General features: G+C 39.7%; 1 protein-coding gene across 4 annotated transcripts in view; it reads right to left on the bottom strand.

Annotated features, from left to right (window-relative positions):
• esrrga (estrogen-related receptor gamma a) overlaps positions 1–25,899 on the bottom strand; it is a 156,839-nt gene that overhangs the window by 110,696 nt on the left and 20,244 nt on the right. The window lies entirely within an intron of this gene.

Below are 25,899 nucleotides of genomic sequence, written 5' to 3'. Positions count from 1 at the left end.
ATCTAATTCAACAAACTCTATTCCTTCCTTCCTTCTCTTTTTTTATTCCGTCATGTTTCCCCCATTCCTTTTCACTGCACTCACTCTACCTATATCCCCTTCTTCACCTCCCTTCTCTCTATCTCTGTGAATAGAACATCAAAAGCCTCTGAGTTAGATGGGGAATGACAGTATTTGCTATTGGTATGCAGGAAGACATGTCTGCTCCAAAGTGTTAGTCTAAAGGCCTCGGCTAAGTGTTTGTCAAGACATAAAGCCATTGTTCTCGTCTCCTCTCTTCTCAGATCTCAGACCTCTCCCTTTTTCTTCCTCCATCTCCTTTTCTCGCACCACTTTTGTACTTTGATGGAACATTTTACTTCAGTGTGTGTGTGTGTGTGTGTGTGTGTGTTAAGTATATATATGAGTCTAGTATGAGAAGGGTTTCTGTGTGTGTGTGTATTGTGTGTGCCACTGTGCCTTAAGAAATTAAGCACTGCCGCACAAAACATTGCTGTTTATTTTTCATAAATTTAGATATTTCCATAACAAGCTGTATCCAGTAAATTAAGTACAAAAAAAGTGTAAACCTTGAACATACGCTTACTCAGGATAGAAAGGTAAAACTTTTTCTTCAACTTTCTGGCAAACAAAGGAAATAATTTAAATCAAAAATAGAAAATAATTAACCAAATTACCTGTTCATTGCCAATATAAACAAACAAATCATTCTAACATCATGATATAACAACTTTCCAATGTTTATTGCTTGCCAGAATCGTTTACATTGGAGATAAATATATATATATATATATATATATAGCTCGAGAAATACCAAGGGCTCAGAGAAGAGCTCGAGAAGATGTGGAGGGTGAAGGTGACGGTGGTCCCAGTGGTAATCGGGAGGCTGGGGTCTATCACACCAGGCAAGACCCCAGGTGCAGGCTGTGTAAAGATGCCCCAGAGACAATCCAGCACATAACAGCAGGGTGCAAGATGCTAGCAGGCAAGGCATACATGGAACGCCATAACCAAGTGGCCGGCATAGTGTACAGGACATCCGTGCCGAGTATAACCTGGAAGTCCCAAGGTCAAAATGGGAAATGTCCCCAAGGGTGATGGAGAATGACCGAGCTAAGATCCTGTGGGACTTCCAGATACAGACGGACAAAATGGTGGTGGCTAACCAATCGGACATAGTGGTGGTAGACAAACATGAGAAGACGGCCGTAGTGATCGATGTAGCGGTTCCGAATGACAGCAACATCAGGAAGAAGGAACACGAGAAGCTGGAGAAATACCAAGGGCTCAGAGAAGAGCTCGAGAAGATGTGGAGGGTGAAGGTAACGGTGGTCCCAGTGGTAATCGGAGCACTAGGTGCAGTGACTCCCAAGCTAGGCGAGTGGCTCCAGCAGATCCCGGGAACAACAGCGGAGATCTCTGTCCAGAAGAGCGCAGTCCTGGGAACAGCTAAGATACTGCGCAGGACCCTCAAGCTCCCAGGCCTCTGGTAGAGGACCCGAGCTTGAAGGACTGACCGCCCGCAGGGGCGAGTGGGGAATTTATTTATTTTTATATTTATCTTTATCATAATATTTTACGAACAATTAAGTATAATCTTAATTTACTATATGATTTGGATTTCAGAAGAATTTAGAATTCACATACAGCACAGCACACCTTTCTGTATGAAACAAGTAAAAGCACAATTTGTCCACAAAAGCTCTAACTAATTTATAAGCAGAAGAAACATGGTTGAAAGCAGTGAATGCACCTAGTGGAACAGCACCATAGAAGCAAAGATAAAAAGTTTCACTTCTGGTCAGAACTTGTAGGAAAGAAAATTAAAAGTAAAAGCATGACACAAAGAATTGTAATTTGACCCTGAAAATTGTGGATTATGAGTCCACCTGAGAAGATTGCATTAGCATCTTTTAGATCATCTGTCACTGGCAATATGTGAAGTCACAAAATATATGTGGTGTATATGGCTCAATAAATGCTGTAAAAAATCATATTGATGTAGAACATACATATGTAGAACTGCTCAGCTAACTGTACAAGCAGCATTTTTTTTTTTAATTAAACCATTAATACAGTTCTATGGTACAATTAAAACAGTAGGTTTTTTTTTGCTCTCTTTCACTCCCACTCTTCTGTTTTCCATTATTCCCATTATTCATCTGTCCAGCATTCGATGACAGTTTTTCTTGACAGCCATTGCCACCATCACTTTTAAACTTGGAGTGTGTGTACACACCACATTCCGACAAGGGATATATCCAAAGCCTGGAAACAAAAAGGAGCTCTTTCTTTGATGTCCAGTGCAACATTATATAGGGTGGAACTGTTAAGCACTGATAACCCTGCAGCTCTCATCTCTTGCGCTTTCTCCCTGTCTCACCCCCACTCTTCCACTGTTGTCCTCCTTTCTCTTTGTCACTTCACCTCATACCTCTGTCCCTTTCTTTATTGTCTTACGGGTATTTTGTTGTTGTTATACGGTTCTTTTTTCCCACCTCTCTCTTTTCATCAAGTCAGTTCTCACAAGAGAGTTAGCATCTTGTAGTGGTGTTTGGCTGATCACCATTTGTGTGTATATGTGTGTTGCGTTACTAGGTGCTGTCAATGGTATGGCAGTGAGCCTAGTGGTGCCAGTAAAAGAGATTATGAGTTGATTCTGGCGGAGGAAGCTGGTAATTCTTTTAAACCAACAAAGCTGTTCCATTAGCCCCCCGCTGGTGTGCTGAAAAACAGACACTATAATATTCCCAAAACACAACAGCGTACACAGCTAAGCATGCACACACATACCCTGCACTGATCTGAAAACACATTTGGCCAGGAACCACACATACTCATGAACCTCGCCATAATTTCAAAACACATTCAGTCATCTACATGCTAATTTTGGACATGCACATGACACATTTACAGTTTGCATCCAACCACACGCACACATGCAGACCGCATAAGCATACAGCTGTTACAGACAGCAACGCCTTAATTCAAATCAATATTGGGCTACAAACTCAACCTAAAAGCTTCTTGTTCTAACATCACTGAAATTATTTTTAGCTGAAGCAGGAGCTATATGCTTTATGGATGTTTTGTCCTTTGACAACTATGTAGATGACACACAACTGTAGATCTCTTTTCACCCCAATGACATTTTAACCTCAATGTATTGAATGACTGTATCCAAGACAATAACTGTTGAACGGCACAGAACTGGGGTAGCTATTGGCCCCAATGCGTCTAATCCATGTACAACACATCTGATTTCCTCGTCTATAAACTGGAGCCAATATTATAAAAATGTCAGTGTCACCTTAGCTTGAAAAATATGTTAGCATAGTTGTCCAGTTTTATTTTATGCAAGACATTTAGTAAGATAAGATCAATCTTATCCAAAAGAACTCTTACATCCTGTTATTTCCTCTAGGTAAGATTACTGAATTTCATTACACTCTTATTTGAGACAGAAAAGTTCACACAGCTTGTCAAAAATTGAGCACCCAGACCTCTTATTAAAACCAACAACAGAAAAGATATCTTCATTGGTTACCTATTAATTTCAGAATTGATTTTCAGATTTTATTGCTGTTTTTAAAGGCCTAATCCACCTTTCAGATCTCCTGAGCCAAGGCTTTGCTGGCCAACCCAAAATCTTGAGCGTTTTTCAGTCAAGGCACTCTTTCTTTGCAACTTTCTTCCTAAGGAGATACGACTGGCAAGCTTGTTCAGGTCTTTAAAATATCGTTTAAAGACACATTTTTATAAGCAGGACTTTTCTGTCCCTCCACTGTGTTTCTTCTGTGTTGTTCTAAATTTAACAACCTTTTATATATGCTTTTTATTTTCTGTTTTCCATTGTTTTGGCTTTTTTAATGTCCTTGTGATGTATTTCCCTATCTAATGATGATTTAACTTTTTAATCATTCTATTTCCATTTGTTTCCATCTTGTATTCGGAAGCATTTTGTAGCTTTGTTTTGAAAAGTGATATATAAATAAAGTTTTTTATTATCATTATCATTATTATTATTATTATTATTATTATTATTATTATTATTATTATTATTGTTATTATTGCTCAGATGCACATAAGGCTGTCACCTGAAAGTAGGAAAACAAAAACAAAACAAGCTTCATAAATGCACATAGTAAATAATCCATAATCTTTCATAAATAATCCATAAAACTACCCCAAATCACTTTGGGTTTTCCATTCTGCAACCTCTGTCTTTAGGGAACTAATGTAACAAGAACTGCAAGGGGTACTCATGAACCATGTTGAGTTTTTTTTTTCTTTTTATAAACAGAATCCAAACAGCCCTCTCAAAGAAAAAGGCACCACTGCCTAACTGCAAATGGACAGTAGACTGAGCACAAGAGAGTACAGAAAACAAACTGGCAGACACGCAGACTAAGAGAGAGTGGCAGGCGGACAGTAGATTGGGCTCTATGACCTGCTGCTATGGGATACACACAGAGTAACACACAAACACACACATACCAGTTGGGATATCCAGACCTGCCATTGAACAGGATTACCTCTGTCATGGGAGGACTGGTATCCCCTCATCAGTGCGCGCGCGCACACACACACACACACACACACACACACACACACACACACACACACACACACCATAATGGTTCACTGGGCAAGCTGATAAGAACGTGTATGAATTTGTGTGTATGTGTGCATGTATGCGTGTGCTAAGAAGTCTCTGATGGCAAGGATTAGGGACTCTTGACTCAGACTCTCAGTAAAGAACCAACCAGCAAAAAACATGCTCTCTCTGTATGTCTGTCTGTCTCTCTCTCTCTTTCTTGCTCTCGCTCACACACACACACACACACGCACACAGTATCAAGTGCTGCGTTGGATTTCACTTTACTGCTTTCTACAGCATATATTTGACTCTACAAAATGTTATATACAGTAAAATTCAGTTGTTTGTTGAGAGCAACACACAGGTAAGGTTGATTGTTTCTTCTGATGCTACAATAAAAATAAAAATATGGTGTGGTGTGGTACCTGGATAATATTCTTTATTAGTATTCTATGGCATTTTTTACTGCCTTTGTAACTGTACCAGTCAATTGTATGAATGTGCACATGCGGGGCTTTAAATACAAAAAATGTAATAACTGGAAGATAAAACTGGTCTCGTGCATTCTATATTTTCCAATACCAATGAACTTACTTGACTAAATTGTAAATGCAAAAATTGTACTTTAAATAAATGGGTTAAAGTTGACTGGAGTAAAGGACCTGTTGGGCACACGAAAAATACAGTAACTTCTACCTTCCTTTAGCATGTCCAGAAGTCCAAATTTTGGTGCGATGGTTAGCATCTTCCTCTGCCTTTTGGGTGCTACCGCAGGTGCCTTTGACGATGCAAAACGTTTCTTCGACATTGTTGTGTTTGTTGGGGAGAAAACTTACAAACATCAAGTACAGCACTTCAGAGTCACACTGCTAGCGATAGAAGATTTAGGTAAATTTGACAAGCGGAACATATTTGTACTGTACAGGAGACACCGCACGGAGGACGATGGAACACAATGCACTGTAAAAAAAAAAAAAAGGCATGCGAAATTGCACATAAAAATACGCAAAACCCAGTGCCCAGTGTTTTGATTTTATATTATTGCTTATTGGTCTGTTTTCCTTTTGGTTCTTGGGTTATGACTACTGGTGTTTTGGTTTCTGTTCTGTATTTCTTAGCTTGTGTATTCCTTTGCCCCTGATGTCACTCTGGCCCCTGTACTTTGTTTCTTCTGTTCTCTGTAAGAGTTATCTGTGTTCAGTCTGTGGACTTCCTGTTTTATTTTTAAGGTTGAAGGTTCATATTTTATATATTTTATTATTTCTAATAATGGACTACCCAGAACTAGTAAAATAATTTTATTGTACAAGATGGAATTGTACTCATTTAGAAGATTTTTGTTTGGCGTGGTAAAACAGCTTGTTACTCTATAAAACAAAACTCTCTGTAAAGATAGGACATCTTATTATTCATCACTGACAGATGAAAACAGAAACAGGTTTCTTTTCAGCTCTGCAGCCAGACTGACAAGATTTAAAAATCCTGTTGAGCCAAGTATTCCTTCAACTAGTAGTAACTTCATGAATTTCTTCACATAAATGTATTAAATATTGAAGAAAAAAAATATTCACACCTTTCTAACAGATGTTTCATTGGGTACAATAACTTTTAATACTGCTGATATTTATTTAGACAGTTTCTCTTCAATTGATCTTTCAGAATTAACTTCTGTTACGGTCCTGGTTTGGTGACCCAGTGTTTTGTTTTGTTGTGTTGTGTTTTTGATATTTGATTTCATCATTGTTATCACTATTAGTGTTTAGGTTTCTTTATCAGTATTTCTAGCTCTCTAGTAGGGGTGGGCGATATAAACGATATACGATAGAAACGATATAAATTTGGCCAGCGATAGAGATTTTGACTATATCGCTCTATCATGATAGCGCATGTTGATGATGTCATCAAGCTGCGCCTGTTTTGGTCCAAAGCATCGCAGCGGCTACAACCATTATCATCTGCAAATTATGGCGGGCGACAGTCATAGCAAAGAGATGAAGCACTTTTGGAATATGGGGAAAGCTGAAAACTGCGCTTCCTCCACTTCCGTAACATTGATTCATTAATGTTGAATTCTCTCGCAGCTGTTCTATTCCCATGTTGTTGCAGTATATTAATAACTAACCTCATATTGTGGATGAATAATCTCAGTTGTTCTCCTGACTGAAGTTTGGCCTGTGTATAGCATCCTGCTATGCGATTGCATTTGTCCCTGACCACCAGAATCCCTCACGTTAACTTTTATCGAGTGGAAAAAGGTTAGCGTTCATCCTCCAGCTTCACTGTGCTAATGTTATGCTAACATAGCTGTGTCGCTAGCAATCACGTAGCACAACATTATATACCAGGTAGTCCAACTTCAGTAAGCCTGCAAACGCCACTGCTGTTTAGTTTTCTCTCTTCATTTATGTTGGAAGTGGTAGCAGAGCTGTACGTTTTAATTAGTTTCAAAAATCTCTCAGTCAGAACATGGTATGAAATGTTTAGGTGTAAACTAGCGAGCTAACTTCCTGTTAACTTCTAACTCCGTTAAATTTTATAAATTCTGTTTTCATGGACGCCTGGATGTAAAACTTAATTGTTACACCCGATAAAGCAGCAATGCTGATGATTTAATTAAAGATGAAAGAATTTAGACCATTTTTAACTCTCAGTGACTTTGGGACCTGAAGAGGACGGAGTTTTGGACCCAGATTACTCCGCGAAGCTTTTCACTACGGCAGCCGTAATGCTCTGACAATCCATCAAGCAGTGCGGCTTACCAAAGTTGTACTAAAACATTTTTTAACAGATTTCTGCACGCAGATATCGCTTCGAGGTCAGTAAGCACAACCAGAATTCATACATAAGGCACACTCTCGATTTTTGAGAAAATTAAAGGATTTTTAGTGTGGAAAATACATTATACAGAAGAAAAGAATATATCGTGATATATATCGTTACCGCACATGCTTCAAATTATATCGCGATATGAATTTTAGGCCATATCGCCCAGCCCTACTCTCTAGTTCTTTTTAATTCCCCGAATTTGAAGGATGGGTCGGGTGTGTCCTTCGTGGCCCACCATATCCCAGAAGTCATTTCCAGTTTCAAACAATGGCGGCCGCTACTAAGTTTTAATATTACTCTTATTAATCTTTCTGGGTCACCAAATAAACTTTTAACATATTTTCAGGCGAGGAAGTAGCCGTGTAAACTTCAAATATCTGCTTGGTTTATCAAGACATTGCATATTTGCAAAAGTGCTCCGACGTTTTCTGAGACGTCTGTTACCCACCCACTTGATAGCTAGCCGGGGGGTTCAATGGTCACTCGAGCCGGCAAGAGCAGCGGACTCCAAGCTTCATCATTTTCAGACCCTGCTGTCTTTCGCTACTCAGGTTAAACATGACATATAAGTCACTCAGATAACTTAAAAATGTAATTGTTTGGCTTTTTTCTGTGTTTTATTTGTTCCGGACTAAATTGGTTTGGCTGAGATCAAAGTTATTAGATTAGATTAGATATATAAAACCTTATTAATCCATTGGGTGGGTTCCTCTGGGATTTTCACACAGCTGAATAATCGTCAAACAGAAAACTGATTAAACAGAAGTGTGAGACGGTCGAGAATTTACGCCAGTGTCCTGTTATATTTTAGAGAGCAAGAAGCAGACGGCTGAGTTTATTAAACTCCACTGAGACACTGGTGACGCAAATCTGAAGGCTAGACTGTCCCATTTCACAGCCTCGCACTTCCGGCCTTCTCGGTCTTCGAAGGACCTGGCCTTCGCGGTCTACGTGGGCCGGGTCCTCCGAAGAATGCGGCCTACATTTTGGGACACAGCTTGTGTCACTGTGTCTGTCATGTACTTCCTGTTTTATTTTGATAGTCCCTGTCCTGTGTGCAGTGTGTCTGGTTTTGCTTCCCTTTGTCTCGTTAGCTCTGATTTCTCCCAGCTGTGTTTCCCTCCTGTCTCCTATTCCGTCATTGCTCCAGTGTGTATTTAAACGCTGTGTTTTCCTTGTTCTGTTTCACATTGTACCCTCATTATTCTGTTTTCTCTCCATGCCGAGTTTCGTTCCATAGCTTTTTAGCATCGTAGTGTTTAGATTTCAGTTCGTATTTCTAGTTCCTCACATTTGGTTTTGTTTTCTGTGCAAAGAGTTTTTTATCCAGCAATAAAAGCTGCATTTTGAGTTTAAGTCCTGTCTCTGAGAGTTCCTGCATTTGGGTCCTATCCTGCCTGCCACACAGCACATATCATGACAACTTCAATAACTTCTTCCTCCAAACCATCATTGTATCTATTAGACCCATACCCACAACACAGTTCAAAGTCCTATGATTAACTAAGGCTACAATTTAAAATATAATCAATTTATCTCTATTAACACAGTGCTTATCAAATGCTTTCAAGGTGGCTGCAATTAAACCACTACAAAAAAGGCTTTACTTGACCTAGCTGCCTCAGCTAATTATAGACCAATTTCAAACCTTCCTACAACTTCAAAAATTCCCGAAAGAGTAGTTATAGAACAGTTAACTGATCATTGGAAAGGAATGTCTATTTGGGGAGTTTCAGTAAAGAGTCAGAACGCAATATAGCATTTAAACAGCAGTAGTGATGGTTACTAATGGCCTTATTACAGGCTCTTATAGTGGACGTGTCTCTGTATTTGTCTTGTTATACCAAAAGCACCAAGCTGTTTTGAATTGTGTATATAATAGATTGCAACTGTGCATGTAAATGACAAGTCTTCACACAAAAAAGATAATTGTCGAGTACCACAGGGTTTTGTATTGGGACGAGCACATTTTATGTTATACATGCTTCCCTTAGCTATTGATTTTCATTGCTATTCAAATGATATCTAGCACTACTTGTCTATGAAGCTAGAAGATTAACTAACTAGTTTTTTTTATTGGCATGTCTTGTAAGACACTGGCGCTTGTATGTTCTGTAATTAAACTTGTCATATTTTACCCTAAGAATCTAAGTAACATGGTGTTACTCTGGGTGGCATTACCAGTAACACTGTCAGAATCTTTTGACCAGGATATATCCTCCAATGAGTACATTAAACACACATGTAGGACTAATTTTTTCATCTGCACATTGCTAAAATTAGAAACATGCTATCTCAGAGGAATACTGAAAAACTAGTTCATGCATTCATTGCTTCTACTGTAATTCGTTATTATCAGTTCTGAAAGTTTTCTAAAAAGCCTTCAGTGAACCTAAAAATACTGCAGCAAGTAATGTGGATGAGAACGCAATGTCATATTTATCTGATATTACCTTCTCTTCACTGGCTACTAGTTAAATCTGGAAATGAATTAAAAATTATTCTTCTAACATGAAAAGTCTTGCATAATCAAAATAACGACCTCCAAAATGGTCTGCAATGCCCAGCATCTACCAAAAGTGGTCTAAGGAAGAAACAGTGGTGACACAGCAACAACGTCACGGGTGCACCCCACGTGCATCAGACCCATGTGGTCCGATCCAACAGACAAGCTACTGTAGCTCTAACTGTCAAAGAATTGATGCAGATTCTGATAGGAAAGTGTCAGTGGCCTGAGTGATAAGGGTTAATTAAAACATGGCTCAGATTGGGCAGGGGTGGGCTGTGGGGGGACAGTGTTTGTTAACAGTCCAAATGACCCAGGGGAAGAAGCTGTTTCTGGGTCTGGAGGAGTGAGACTTGACTGACCTGAGGCATTGACCAGAGGGCAGGGTGACAAACAGGTGATGAACAGGGTGCAAGGGGTCACCTGTGATGGCCCTGGTTTTCTTGAGACAGGAGGAGTTGGTAATGGCCTCCAGTGGTGGCAGAGAGTAGTCATTCAGTTTTTTTAATTACCCTCTGCACAGCTTTCTTTTTCTCAGTTGTGGCCCCTGCGTACCAAACACCAGGCAGTAGTAGTACGCTCTCCACTGAGGAGGGGTAGAAGGCCAGTCTCTGATGTGCTGAGAAGCTATAGAAGCACTTCATGACTACAGACATGAGGGCTATATGTCTGTAGTTACTGAGGCTTCTTGTTCGAGCATTATTGGGGTTGGGAATTACAATGGAGGCTTTCAGACAGATGGGAACGGTAGCATGAGTGAGAGAGAGATTGAACATCCTGGGATTGGGATGCTGTCTGGGTCGGCAGTACTCCTTGGGTTCACTGCTACCAGTCTCCTCCTAATCAATGTGCCCAGAGGGGAGAATCTCAAACTGAGCAAAGAAGTTGTTTGCTTGGTAAAGGCTTGGATGCCTCTCCACACTTGGTGGTCTCTGTGGGGAAACCCTCTATCCTCCTTCTGTGGGCCTCCTTGGTTTGTTTGATGCCCCTCCTCAGTTTGGCTCTGGCAGTGCTGTACAGAGAACAGTCTGAGTTCACTTAATGTAGAAAAGGACAAACTAAGTAAAGATCTCGAGGTTCAGCTGTTTAAACATGGACCAGTCTGCGAGATCAAAACATTTCGGTAGCTTGAAGAAAGCACAATCTGGCCATGCTCTAATGACCTGGGTGCTTGGAGTTTTTTTTTCCCCATTGGGGGGTATAGGCAGGGATTTCAGAACACTGTGAAGTGGTCAGATTGTCCTGGTTGGAGAGGGGTGTGGCTCTGTACATGTTACTGTACATGTGATACATCTGACCTACCAGGGGGGACACGTAACATGTTAGCGGAATTTGAGGAATACAGATTTTGAATATGCCTTATTAACGGCCCCAGCAATTCTGCCATTTTCTGATGACAAGTTGAAGGGGGTTGAGTGCAGAGCTACCGTTACCTTGTGAGATAGATAAAGGAGCCTTCACTGAATGGACATGGCCTCTAAGTCCAGTGAGCAGTGACTGACTATAATTCTGCTGTTATGGCACCAGGCCTGGAGTACAAATGAGCCCCACAGAGAGCCCCCTGCCCCTTCCCTTATCCGGGTCTTTCTTGAGGTGTAGGGTGTGGCCTGGTATCTCCAAGGGAGGCATCAGGGATTTGTGGATGGAGCCAGGATTTAGTTACAATCAGTTGACAACACTCCTGGACAAAACAGTTATAGTAAAAATCTTATTACTGTTGAGCCGTTTTCTTGGCCTAAAAATGAACCAAATCTTAATCTAATTGAGCATTTGTGGGATGCGCTGGACAAACAAGTCTGATCCATGGAGGCATCACCTCACAACTTAAAGACTTAAAGGATCTATTGCTAACATCTTGGTGCCAGATACCATAGTCAATAGTATCTGCAGTAGTCAACTGAAATAGTTTTCACTTCACAGTGGTGCCTTGTCAGGGTTCATTTGTGAAATTTCTCACCTTCTTAATGGGGTTGGGACAATCAGTTGTGTTGTGCAGAAGTCAGGTTGGTACACAGCTGACAGCCCTATCTGACAACTATTAGAATTCATATCATAGCAAGAACCAATCAGCTAAGTAAAGTTTGGAGGTTTAAGAATTGAACGTCAGTCAGTCCAGAAAATTGCTAAAATTATGAATGTGTCCCTAAGTGCACTCGTAAAAACCATCAAGCGCTACAACGAAACTGGCTCACATGAGGACCGCCCCAGGAAAGAATTTCATATGTGTTCATTCATAGTTTTAATGCCTTCAGTGAGAATCTACAATGTAAACAGTCATAAAAAATAAAGAAAAACCATGAAATGAGAAGGCGTGTCCAAACTTTTGACTGGTGGTGTACATACACTAAATCTGACTGATCTGTTCCCTAACTGTAACTCATTTTGCTGTTTTAAGGGCTTTTATTCCCTTTATTATCTCCCTCTCTGTTTCACATTCGCCTTTCTTCTGGCAATCTATTTTACCTTTCTAAATGTTACCTTTAGAAAAACAGGTAGCTGTTGAGCACCTTGATGAGAGACAAAAAGGTGCTTGCATGCAATAACAGTATGAACATGTTTGTACAACTTTAACAGTTAAACCTGATGTGTGGGTCCTGAGAGGTCTGCCAACTCATCTATGGTCAAGTTGAGAGCAAATGATCATCAGGACACTTGGAAAAACTTTGGAACTCATAATAGGAAGTTCGGCACTATCAGCCACTCAGATTTTTCCAAGAGATACACAAAATTGCTACAAGTATTTGCTCTTCTGCCTTCACATGCATATGAACTTGAATGCCATCCCATTCCAAGCCATATGGTTTAATATGATGTCTTCTGGGAATACTTTCCACAAGGTTTAGTAGTGTTTTTAATGGGGGCATCATCTCTAATTCATCCCAAAGTTGTTCAGTCGGACTGAGGTCAGGACTCTGTGCCCACCAGTTCTTCCATACCAAACTTGCTCATCCATGTATTTATGTTACTACAAAGTTTGGAGCATGAAATTGTCCAAAATGTTGTGGTGCGTTGAAGCATCAAGAGTTCCTTTCATGGGGACTAAGGAGCAAAGCCCATGTCCTGAAGAAAAAACCCCACACCCTGTTCAGCCAAACTTTAAATTTAGCACAATGCAGTCAGACAAGTACCATTCTCCTGGCAACTGCCAAACCCAGACTTGTCCATTGGATTACCAGATGTAAGAAGCATGATTCATTACTCCAAAGAACATGACTCCACTGCTCTAAAGTTCAGTGGCAGTGTTCTTTACACCGCTGCAGCTGATGCTTTGCATCGTACTTGACTGGCTTAGACAGGCTTAGATGCAGCTGCTCAGCCATGGAAACATGGAAGCTCTGTACGTACTGTTCTTGAGCTAATCTTAAGGTCACATGAAGTTTGGAGGTTTGTACCTACTGACTCTGCAGAATGTTGGGGATCTCTGCATACTATGTTGCTCACCATCCACCGACCATGCTACGTGATTTTATGCGGCCTACCACTTCATGGCTGAGTTGCTGTCATTCCCAGTTGTTATAATACTAACAACAGCTAATTGTGGAATATTTAGCAGCAAGAAAATAACTCTACAGGTGTATCCATCAAAGCACGCAATGAATGGACAAACTTGTAAACAGAAAAAAATGAATGGCAATTCTCTTGCTCTCAGACTTTCTGTTTTAATGATATTACTTCATAAGACAAAGTTGTCTTTGAGATGAACAGAAAGCCTCAAATTGAAATGAATATGAATAGTGTGCATCTGGATTGCAGTGTAAAAACCTCAGCATAGAAACAGAAAAATGCAATGGAAGGAAATGAAGAAAAGGGAAGGGAAGGGAATCTGAATGAGAGAGAAGAGAAAATGAATGTTAGAGAAAGAGAGAAGGAGCACTTAACCCCTGGTTAGTGGGGTCAGGTCCCTATGGTAGTGAGGGAAAAAGGTCCCTATGCCAGCATGTATGCGTGCATACACACACACGCACGCACACACACACTTCAACATTCACAGAAATGGACACACTGCAGAAGCATGTGCATATACACAAAATCCTTCATGCACACAGTGCTTCTAAATGCAGACAATTTTCTTTGGTTTCAATTCTTGAGGGGAACATTTGTACCCAAGAAGATTTCCCATCCAAAAAGCCTCTCAACCACCATGCCACCCCTTTACGCACACACACAGAAATATATAGGCTATGCACACACACCCAAAGGACCTGGCTTTCTAAAAACTCTGGAAAAAATGCAATTTTATGACAAATCTCCCAAACTGCTTACTTGTGTGTGTGTGTGTGTGTGTGTGTGATGCAGATACACAATGAGACAGGAGAGAAGAAAAGGAGGAAAGACAGAAGAAACAAAGACATAGTGACAGAAAAAAAGACCAAGAAAAAAATTAACCAGATGGGAAGAAAAACGAAAAACAGACAGAAACACAGAGCAAAAAGAAGAGCAAGTGAGTGCAACTCAGAGAGAGAGCATCAATTATTTAGGGAAGGTAACGTGAAGCTTCCTTGGATCAGGCAAACTGCTGGCTCTTCCCCAGAGAAAAGAGAGAATGAATTAGGGTGAATTTATTAGAGACTGTGAGTGTGTGTCTGTGTCTGTGTGTGTCTGTCAATACCGTCCAGGCACCCACCTTGGTTTCTGTTGTTGTGCGGGTGCACAGCCCAAGACACACACACACACACACACGCACACACACACACACACACACTCTCATCCTGAGAATCCCAAGCCTGTTTCCAGGTTCATTAATAAAACAGCAGCTCTTTATATGTGCTCTTCCCCTCGTTGTCTTGCCTTTCATCCTCTGTTTGTTCACACACACAGTGGGATTTTACTGTGTGCGTGTGTGTGCTTGTGTGTGTATGTGTAAACTCCAACTGGGATTTGGGGATGGCCCAACTGTTTGTTCATCAGTCAGACAATAGTCGACCCCACTGTGGTACATATAAAAAATCTGATCTCTCTTTCATCATTGGTAAAAGGGAACACCACTCAATTCAAGCCTTTCTGGGCTTTTCTAGGTAAATTCTTCCTGTTGAGCCAGACCTCTTATTTACCATTTTAGTACGAATACTGGCATCTTTCAGATGATACAGTTATTAAGAGTAATTTTTAAGCATTTAAGATAGCATTAATTTCTGGAGGTTTACAAAGCCACTTGTGGAAAGGCTGCTTTAATTTCACTCCCCTCCCCCCAATTCTTTAAGTGACACCGAGCAAAACTTTAGCTCAAGTCTTCTAACTACTTTACTATTTTGCTATTTTATTTCTGACAAAAGTGACGGGCCAGACTACAAATGATTTGGAAAGGGAGTCAAGAGTTTTGCTCATTTGTTTCTTTGTTTTTTTATAGTTTTTGAACATTGTGAGGTCTAACCTTGTGGTAAATTCACTGCAACACTCACTCATTTGCATTGTTTAAATACATACCTGAATGCTCCAGACCATTGAACTGCCAAAACCTCTGCTTTTGTGGAGATCATCACAATTGCTAGAGATCCATTAATTGCATGCATTTGATTAACAAAATCTGGCTGCTACACAACCTTTTAATCCCTATGGAAGTTATAAAGCCATACTTAGGTTTTCACAGGACTGCACAGAGTCCTGTGAAAACTTTCTTTTTCAAATGACCGTAGCTTAAGTTCTGGAATGAGTCCAAAGGATAGAGGGTGGAGTCAGGCACCTGATTGTCAGCACCTGGGGTACATGTAGCTCAAAACAAGAGTCAACAGCAGAATAAGCATTTTTTGGCATTGGCAAGTTTTTCATGGGTGTAATCCACCTATTCAACTATGCTGCTCAACCCATAAACACATTTTCCTTACAAATGTGGCACCATTTAAGGGAAAATAGACGTACTTTCTAGCACTACAGTACTACAAGATGTACTGCCAAGAAGCATTGTTATGTCAAAGACATTTATATAAATAAGTAACAATACCAATTACAGCTGCAGTACGGAAGCTTTATTTCACACTAGGTTTGGGCGATTGGACAAATTTATCGACCATCAATGATAGGCTGAGCCTTCCGCCGATCGTTTTTACAAGAGAGATTTATTTATTTGCCCATGAGTAAGTTTGCTAATAATGTTGGTTGAAGCTAAGAGAAGCAGTCAACAGGAAAAAGAATAGCACTGTTTTAACAAAACCCTATTCCAGCTGCGAGCACATGCACCCTCCTCAGAGCAGCGAATCATTTACTCAAAACTCATACAGAAAGAAAGAAAGGCAGTAGCCTATGTTCATAAAAAAACTAAAAAAATAATTATTTAAATAAAAAATCCCCACAATGGTGGGGAGGGAAACAAAGAGAAACTGGCTTCTTTTTCCCACTATAACCGTGTTTACAGGCCGTTCCAGTGTTTATCTATCTTACATACTTCACCAAACAACAAATACAAAATGAAACAAAACGTAAGTTAAAAATCAAAATGTCTCTTCCACCGAACATAAAAAAAATCTCTGAAGCCTTTTGTGTGATTTGACGTATCTCAGATAGATCGATAGATCGATAGATAATCCAAAAGTAGCTATATTAATACTAAAACAAACAAGAAAAGAAAGTAAAATATTCCTTCCAATCAATACTTACTGTTACGTTCCCCTAAAACGGGTCCAGGCGATGAGGGAAAGTAACAAAAATTGTCCGGGTCAGCAAAAGGAGACAGAGGCAAAATGGTTAAATTAAAGAGTTTTATTACGGTTTCTATTAATAACTCAACTAAAAGAGATGGACAAGCCACTATCACCATTTGAAGAAGGAAACCAAAACTCAGACGTAGGTCAGTACTACGTTAAAGAAAAAAGGGTTAGTCACCAAATACACTCCTCTCCACCGAGCAGGAGCAAACAATCACAAAACACAGCTCACTAGCTGCAAACACCAAACACACAGCTTACTAGCTCCAACCACACTAGGAGCAAAAAACGCATGCAGCTCACTAGCTGCAACTGTTAACATGGCTCTCTGGCACCAGAGCTCACCTTTCTCTGGCCTTAAATACCTTTAATTGCTGATGGGAGGCAGCCGTACAAAAGAAAAAAGGTGGCACCTAAGACAGAAGGGACGATAGGACACGCGCACACACAGGCAACTTCAGGAGGAGGCCCTGCTAGGGCTGTAACACCCCCTCCCATAAATACAAACCCGTGGTTTGTCAAATGGTTTTACCTGTCGCGATAACCAAACCAATCAATCAAGCCTGTAAGTGTTGCATCACCAAACTGTAGGCTTTCCACCTACCAAACCCCATAGCAACGGTTACGCATCGCCTGCGGAAGCTGCCAACCCCATCTCAATGGGTTCAAAACACTGACTGAGGGTGGCCACAGACCCTCAAAACAATGTCCCATGTGATCGCCACGCCTTTTTTGAGCCATCACATGTGGAGAACCCAGCAGGCAGACAGAAGACCTTACTGGAACAGTTTTCAGCTGATTCCTCAGGTCAGGGGTACAGGCATGTTTGTTAGCCAGGGGTGCGGGTCTGAGTAGTGGTGTTATACATAATCTGTCCCCCTGCAGGTCATTTTGAGGATCTGAGAAATGGTCAACCAGCGGCAGCTCAGGGTTAGTTGACCTCTTACACTGACCACAGGAGCAACTATACCCCAAGTGTGGTCTTTTGCTGGGCCTGGCAACCTTGTTGGTTTGAGAACCACAGCTTATTGTTTTCAAATCAGGCCTTTTTCCCTTCGGATACGCTTTCCGCTTGAGTGCCAGTTTCACACAATTAGCAACCACATGGCCAGGCTTGTGGCAGAAGAAACACAGTTTGGGCCTAGATCTTATAACCACCACTGCGTTAGCCTTGATAGCTGGCCCACTCTTACCTCTCCAAGATGTACTATAGCGCAGAGGGATATCATGTCCTACAGCATTTGTTTTATGAGTTAGCTTAAACTCATCTGCCAGTGTGACAGCCTGCTGTAAAGTGGAAACCCTTTGTTCACTTAAATAAAAAGCGATACACTCAGGAACCGCTTACATATTCACTTATAACACTTATATGTTCTACACTCACAAATCAGTCTGTGCGTGATTAAAGTGCTCCGCCCATTAAGAAGTCAACTGCACGAATATATTGCCTATCATCATTTATTGGACTGATGAATGCCGGATGGAAAAATTTTAAATATTGCCCAACCTTATTTCACACCTCTACCAGTTAAAGTAAATATGCAAAAATTCTTCACTATTGCTTGTGACCAGGGAAAGTTACAGTTTAGTCTACGTGCTGTAACTGTAAAGAATGTAAAGCATCAAAAATGAGTTTAGCTCTATCTAGTCATTGATGGCTGTTGTAAAACGTGTTAGGCATCGGTATGTTACCATACACAGTAGAACTATAAAAGTTCTCTACAGTGCAAAATCTGATTTATTTGGTACTGAAGAGCCTGATTAGTAACTTTGTAAATTCACTAGGAAAAGGTTTGATTGATGTTCTGTTATATCCATTCAAGCCTTCGGTTGAATGTTGTTTTAATACACCAATAAGAAAAAGCTCCGCTCCTAACCAAGCTTTAATTAAATAATGGAGTGTATTTTTTAGTTCTTAATTTTTCTTATTAAAGTCATTCAAATCCCATGGGGCTTCTGCTTGGCCAGTCATACTGCCATTTTTTAGTGACAAGTAAAACAAACATTTTGGGAAACATTTCCACACATACATGTCAGGGTGTTCTAGTCACTGCAAGCAAACACACAAATCTACACACAAAACACAGGCAGGCTCTTTCCAGCCCCATCCTACCTCATTTCCACCTGTTATACTATTTTCTTGCACTTCTTCCACTCTTTCGCTCCATCTCCAAACAAACACACACGCACACACACACACACGCACGCACGCACACACACACACACACAGTATGTAAACATTTTAACAGCTCTGGACTAGAGACGGATCATTCTGGTTTACTGAGATGAAAAATAGGATTCAAAGCAACACTTTTCATGGATATTCCAACTGTCAAGCTTTCAGCTTTTCTGTGCCACGTTTTTCCCCTTTACTCTTGCATCATACCTCCATCTGTTACGCCATCTCACATCCTGCCAATCCTTATTCCCCATTCTTTACTGATATTCACTGTACAGATTCCCCACAGAAGCAATTTCCTAATTCTGCCTTTTTGTCAGTTTGTTATTTAATTTATCAGGCTCCAAGAGCTTGGGTGATACTCCCAATTTTTAAAGTTGGGGAACTCAGTGGATACTTTAAAATATTTATGTTCAATAATGTTTGCTACCTTTTAAAATACAACCCTATTACAGCCAATTAGCACAAAACAAATCTGTAGTCTGACATTGCCTAATCTAACAGAGGCCAAGCAAATGAAATACAGAATCACTGTTCTATAAATTCCCTAAGTAAGAGGAGCCTTTTCTGGTTTTCCCTGCTCTGGAAGTAAATGTCACATTTTATTTTATTTTTTGCATTTTCATTGGACAGTAGAACACTGCCTGTGCATTTTAGGGTCTAGACACACCTAATTTAACATTTGCACAATATAATAGATATTTTTAATACCTATTCCTCTGTTTACTTTTGTTTGAATAGATTAAAATGTGATATGAGGACCACTTTCTCCAGTATTTCAAGAATAACACAAAACAGTAAAAAAACAATCATCTACTGAGATAGTTGAGCTGGGATGACCTGCCTTAACAACCAGTGTCTCCTTTGATCCCATACTGTCTGTGATTGGATAAACTGCATTTGAGCCAATAAGAATATCATAAAAAAATCCAATTAATCAAATGTATTCTTTCTTTTGCAAAACAGCCTTAATAATTACCAAAAAGGGCAATATTTTTGTGCTTGAGGTGACAGAAACTGTTAACGCATACATGCCCATCCTGATGCCTGCTATTAATTACACATCAAACACAAAACACAATCCATTACTTTCCAGTTGCTAGAAGATGTTTTCGTAGAAAGACCAACTAAAGCTCTTATGAGTTAACATTCAGTTAAATTAGATGGATTTCATCACTGTTAAATCATTTGAATTGATAATAAAGTACAGAAAATGACATTTATTACATTCTCAGTGGAGGGCATTCAGGCAATTCTATTAACACATCGTCTACTTGTGTCATTTTTAGGTTTCCTTGCCTTTAGGGCCAACAATATCTCTTTTGTTCTTTTTCCTTAAACTCCCTCTTGCTTATTGTGACTCAATGTTTTCCTCTTTCTTTCTATCTAATCATCAATTCCTTCATCTCTGCAAACCAAATTTCTTTTTCTCTTGCCATTTACTTCCTTTTTTATGTTTTGTGTTTGTGTAACTGTATTTTGAGCATCAGCTGAATACCAAATATGAAACTGTGCGTAATGTATGTAAGCCTCATGCGTGATCGTGTGTCTGTGTGTGCGCCTTTGTGTTAGTGTGAATTAGTAATTGTCTTAAGTCTGTGAATACATATGGCTGAGTCAGTGATTCTGTCTCTAACACAGCAGCTGCATCTTATCTGAACCACTGTGACGTGTGTGTTTGTGTGTATGTGTGTGTGCCTGGTATCTGGAATAGGAATCTTAACAGTTTTCCACATTAGAGAAGGGGAAACGTCAGAATGCTATTGTAAGAGATCCACTTCCTGTCTGATAAGCAAAAATCTCTCTCTCTTCCTCTCACTCACTCTCAGACAAATACACACATGCGCATGCTACACACACAAACACACACAGACAGAAACCCTGACAAGCAAAATTTGCTTTCTATTTCTTCCCGTTCTCTCTCTTTCTATCTTTTTGCCTTCGCGTTCCATCACTCTGTGTTTCTCTCTCTTTCTCTAATAAGCACAGGTTTGCTGCTGAGGGCAGAAAGGGCAGTGAAGATGAAAGAGGAGAGAAGACAAGCACTCAAAGGGAAAGATGGCAGGAAAGAGACTAAGACTACAACAGTAAGATTGGAAAAGAGATGAGCAGGATATGTGTCTTTTTAGGCACATAATCATAAATAAAGACTAAAAAGCAATGCTCACTAGAATATAGTTTGTGCAATTATTCAAACGAAAATGGAACTCCTCGAACACAACACAGGTGAAATTATTTTTGATTTCTTTAAAGGTTTAGTAAATCATTTTTAAAGTTATTTAATAGAAAGAAATGGTGTATTCTTAAATATAAAATGATTAGTGTGTAATTATGTCTTCCAACAATTCATGTGTTCTCATGAACTTAAAATTAATCAATTAAAAATATAAACATAATATATGTTTATTTTTTGTTTGTTTCTTGTAATGGTATGTAATGACTTTAAATGTATGTGATTTTCTTTGGGTTTATTTTTTCTTGTTTGTCTGTTATGTTTTTATGCTTTTCCTGATAATGAATAAAAACTGTTAAAAGGAAAAATATACAGGCACTTGTTTGTGGAAGCTGTCATGTTGCCTCACCATCTTGATTACAGTACCCACATATGTATTATGCCTTTTACTTAAAAGATCACAAATAGCTCTTTCAGGCTAAATATATCTGGTTAAGATTTCTACATGAATATTTTAATCATCATTTTCTCATGATATCATTAACCTAACTAATGTCTTATCTTCTGAGCTGAAGCCACAAACATTCCTCTTCATTCACGATACCGTTGTGTTGACTGTCCTGTCTCTGGACAGATGACAACGAGCCGGATAAACAACGATAACATCTAATTACACACTACATCATGCCAGCTAATGCTAAACTCAAGTATCTTAAAAGTCACACTTTTGTCTCTAAATATTTTTGATTACATTTTCACATCATATGAAATTTTATTGGCTACATTTCAGATAATGTTAGATTCACTTGTTTCCTATTTGTGAGTCTGGCTTCTTGTTATTGAGTTGTCGTGTTATGGTGATTGGATCTTTTGACGATTTTTTTTCTGACTTTTCTAAACTTTTTGGCCATTGTTTGCTGGCCATCAGAATAATAGCCTTAAACTCCTAGTATAACCATTTCTGGATTATGACCTTGATATTGGACACTGGAGCAGAGCAGCATAGTTGTGTGGTAGCCAACAAGCTGTTAGGCTAATAGTTGGAAGAACTAACAGCTGACCGGTAACAGCTGACGGAACTTGCTTATGGGTGACAATGAGTAGAGGTAAAATTATTTTGTATTCAAAAAGTGGATAAGGAGAAGAAGATCATGTACCTAAAGAGTTGGCTAGAACAACACTCCAGGCCAGCGGTCCCCAATCCCCGGGCCATGGACCGGTACCAGTCCATGAGTCCATAACCGGTCCATAACTCGGTTTCCCTGGGTCTTTTCCCATGTGTTATGAATAAATCTTCCTTTTTTTAAGTACCGGTACTGGTTTTAATTTTGTTGTATTTATCCGCGACACCTTAAAGACCAGACATAAACTGGTCAGTGGCCCAGAAAAGGTCGGGGACCACTGCTCCAGGCGATCAATGTCATTGCTTCTGAGCTCCATATAAAAACTTGGTCATACGCACAGCAGTGATTGCTGATAGCAGTGAGGAACCCAGGGAGCTGGATGTCAGCTCCACAGAGCAACAGGTAGCTGCTTTCCTGCAGTCAAGAGGGATCGAACTGGATTGTGACAATATTGAGGCATGCCCAGGAGAAACATCAGTGACAAACCAGCTGTTTTCTTAAGGTTTGTAAACAGACGGCACAAGAATGCATTGCTGAAACACTGAAGAAAACTAAAACAATCTAACATCTTTAAAACTGAGCATTGAAACAAACACAATGCAGACATAGCCGAGAAGCTGGGAAAAATATTAAGTACTTGGACTACTAACTGGAAAAAGCTAAAGTGCTTGTCATGAGAAATATAGACAATCTAGAACAATACCTATGAGCAACATGATACATAGTAACAAACAACCGCACACTCATTCAACTTTATCTATCCAATAAGACACATCTTATCTACATCTGGAGAAAATAGGCAAATCCCTTATAGAATAGCTGAATATGATTAACTTGAACTGATAACATTTTAGTATATACACGGGACTTGGAATATGAAATAGACCCTGACAACAACAACTTCTTTTCTGTCAATGATAATTGCTGCTACTATACAAATGAATAGTACAACCAGGGGAAACTGAGAATAAACTCAGTTATTAATTATCAATTATCCACTTCAGCAGTAGAAGTTTATATGCAAAATTTGATCATATTAAGGAATTAATATCTAAACCACTTTTCAAACCATTTTGTATCATTGTCACATCTAAAACTTGGATTAATATGGACAAAGAAATAGACTTTTAACTAGAGAGTTATAAATTCAGGTAAAAAAAAATGGCAAAGAAGGGGTGGAGGAATAAAGGGCTATTTGAAATTTAAGGTGCTGGGTAATATGATGACAGCTATTGATAATGTACTGGAATGCACAACAGCTGAAATCTACAAAGAAAAACTGAAAAATCTAATTATTAGTTGTATACAGTGGGGCAAAAAAGTATTTAGTCAGCCACCGATTGTGCAAGTTCCCCCACTTAAAATGATGACAGAGGTCAGTAATTTGCACCAGAGGTACACTTCAACTGTGAGAGACAGAATGTGAAAAAAAAATCCATCAATTCACATGGTAGGATTTGTAAAGAATTTATTCGTAAATCAGGGTGGAAAATAAGTATTTGGTCAATAACAAAAATACAACTCAATACTTTGTAACATAACCTTTGTTGGCAATAACAGAGGTCAAACGTTTACTATAGGTCTTTACCAGGTTTGCACACACAGTAGCTGGTATTTTGGCCCATTCCTCCATGCAGATCTTCTCAAGAGCAGTGATGTTTTGGGGCTGTCGCCGAGCAACACGGACTTTCAACTCCCGCCACAGATTTTCTATGGGGTTGAGGTCTGGAGACTGGCTAGGCCACTCCAGGACTTTCAAATGCTTCTTACGGAGCCACTCCTTTGTTGCCTGGGCGGTGTGTTTTGGATCATTGTCATGTTGGAAGACCCAGCCTCGTTTCATCTTCAAAGTTCTCACTGATGGAAGGAGGTTTTGGCTCAAAATCTCACGATACTTGGCCCCATTCATTCTGTCCTTAACACGGATCAGTCGTCCTGTCCCCTTGGCAGAAAAACAGCCCCATAGCATGATGTTTCCACCCCCATGCTTCACAGTAGGTATGGTGTTCTTGGGATGCAACTCAGTATTCTTCTTCCTCCAAACACGACGAGTTGAGTTTATACCAAAAAGTTCTACTTTGGTTTCATCTGACCACATGACATTCTCCCAATCCTCTGCTGTATCATCCATGTGCTCTCTGGCAAACTTCAGACGGGCCTGGACATGCACTGGCTTCAGCAGCGGAACACGTCTGGCACTGCGGGATTTGATTCCCTGCCGTTGTAGTGTGTTACTGATGGTGACCTTTGTCACTTTGGTCCCAGCTCTCTGCAGGTCATTCACCAGGTCCCCCCGTGTGGTTCTGGGATCTTTGCTCACCGTTCTCATGATCATTTTGACCCCACGGGATGAGATCTTGCATGGAGCCCCAGATCGAGGGAGATTATCAGTGGTCTTGTATGTCTTCCATTTTCTGATGATTGCTCCCACAGTTGATTTTTTCACACCAAGCTGCTTGCCTATTGTAGATTCACTCTTCCCAGTCTGGTGCAGGTCTACAATTCTTTTCCTGGTGTCCTTCGAAAGCTCTTTGGTCTTGGCCATGGCGGAGTTTGGAGTCTGACTGGTTGAGGCTGTGGACAGGTGTCTTTTATACAGATGATGAGGTCAAACAGGTGCCATTCATACAGGTAACGAGTGGGGGACAGAAAAGCTTCTTACAGAAGACGTTACAGGTCTGTGAGAGCCAGGGATTTTCCTTGTTTGAGGTGACCAAATACTTATTTTCCACCCTGATTTACGAATAAATTCTTTACAAATCCTACCATGTGAATTGATGGATTTTTTTTTCACATTCTGTCTCTCACAGTTGAAGTGTACCTCTGGTGCAAATTACTGACCTCTGTCATCATTTTAAGTGGGGGAACTTGCACAATCGGTGGCTGACTAAATACTTTTTTGCCCCACTGTATATAGAGTTCTAGGTAGTAGCATTGAAACCCTTTAAGTGTAAATGGAGGAAACGTTTATAGGTAAATGACACTGAAAATAATACAATAACTTATAACTTATTAATACAATAACATATTTATAAGTCTTGTGCCACAGACTTATAAATACATCTGTGGCCATCTTCTAGTTTTTATAGTATACGATAGAACTGGGAATTACCTACATCAGAAGATCTCAATGGTGCACATGAGGAATTCCTTAGAATATACACTCCTAATGGACTTCTTTTTTTTTTTTTTTTTTTTTTAGGAGTTTTACAGTCTCCTCCAGAGCAAATAGACATGGGCATGTATTGACAGCCAAGGTAAAGAGTGGACTGACAGCCTGTACTCACTACAGATGAAAAATAACCAGAGTTGTTTGTCCTACAGCAGCCACTGTAGCTATCATTTTTTTAGTTGAATTTGAATGATAAGAATTTAGAATTCAGTTGATGTGAAAAAAATTATATGGGCTTTATAGATAATTGGGAAACAATCTGTGGAAAACCTGGTCTTGTTAGGTAAGATGGCCGCTATCTCTTTGGATAGAACAGTTCTCATTTCTAGGAATTTTTTAATTTATTAAACTCCAAAAACATGACTATTCAGAGTAAAGACCAGGAGGCAAAGCTGCAGTCTTACACGGCTCTCTGCAGCTTCTCCCCTCCTGTTGTCTCCCCAAAACCCCACCCCATTAAAGACTGTGTCTGCTTCCAACCAACAAAAAACAAACCAAAAATCTGCAAAAAAAAAAATCATTAAAATAAATTACATAGGAAATAATCTACTAAATAAGTAATTACTTCCTCCAAACCATCAACATGTCTCTTAGACCCCGTTCTACAAGACTGCTCAAAGAAGTTCTACCATTAATTAATTCTTCAATCTTAAATTCAGTCTTAAATATGATCAGCCCATC

This window comes from Neolamprologus brichardi, chromosome 1, assembly GCF_056152115.1.
Source record: "Neolamprologus brichardi isolate AB-2024 chromosome 1, ASM5615211v1, whole genome shotgun sequence".
Taxonomy (NCBI): Eukaryota; Metazoa; Chordata; class Actinopteri; order Cichliformes; family Cichlidae; genus Neolamprologus; species Neolamprologus brichardi.
The sequence above is the reverse complement of the archived record's forward strand: the minus strand, read 5'-3'. Positions and strand labels throughout refer to the sequence as shown.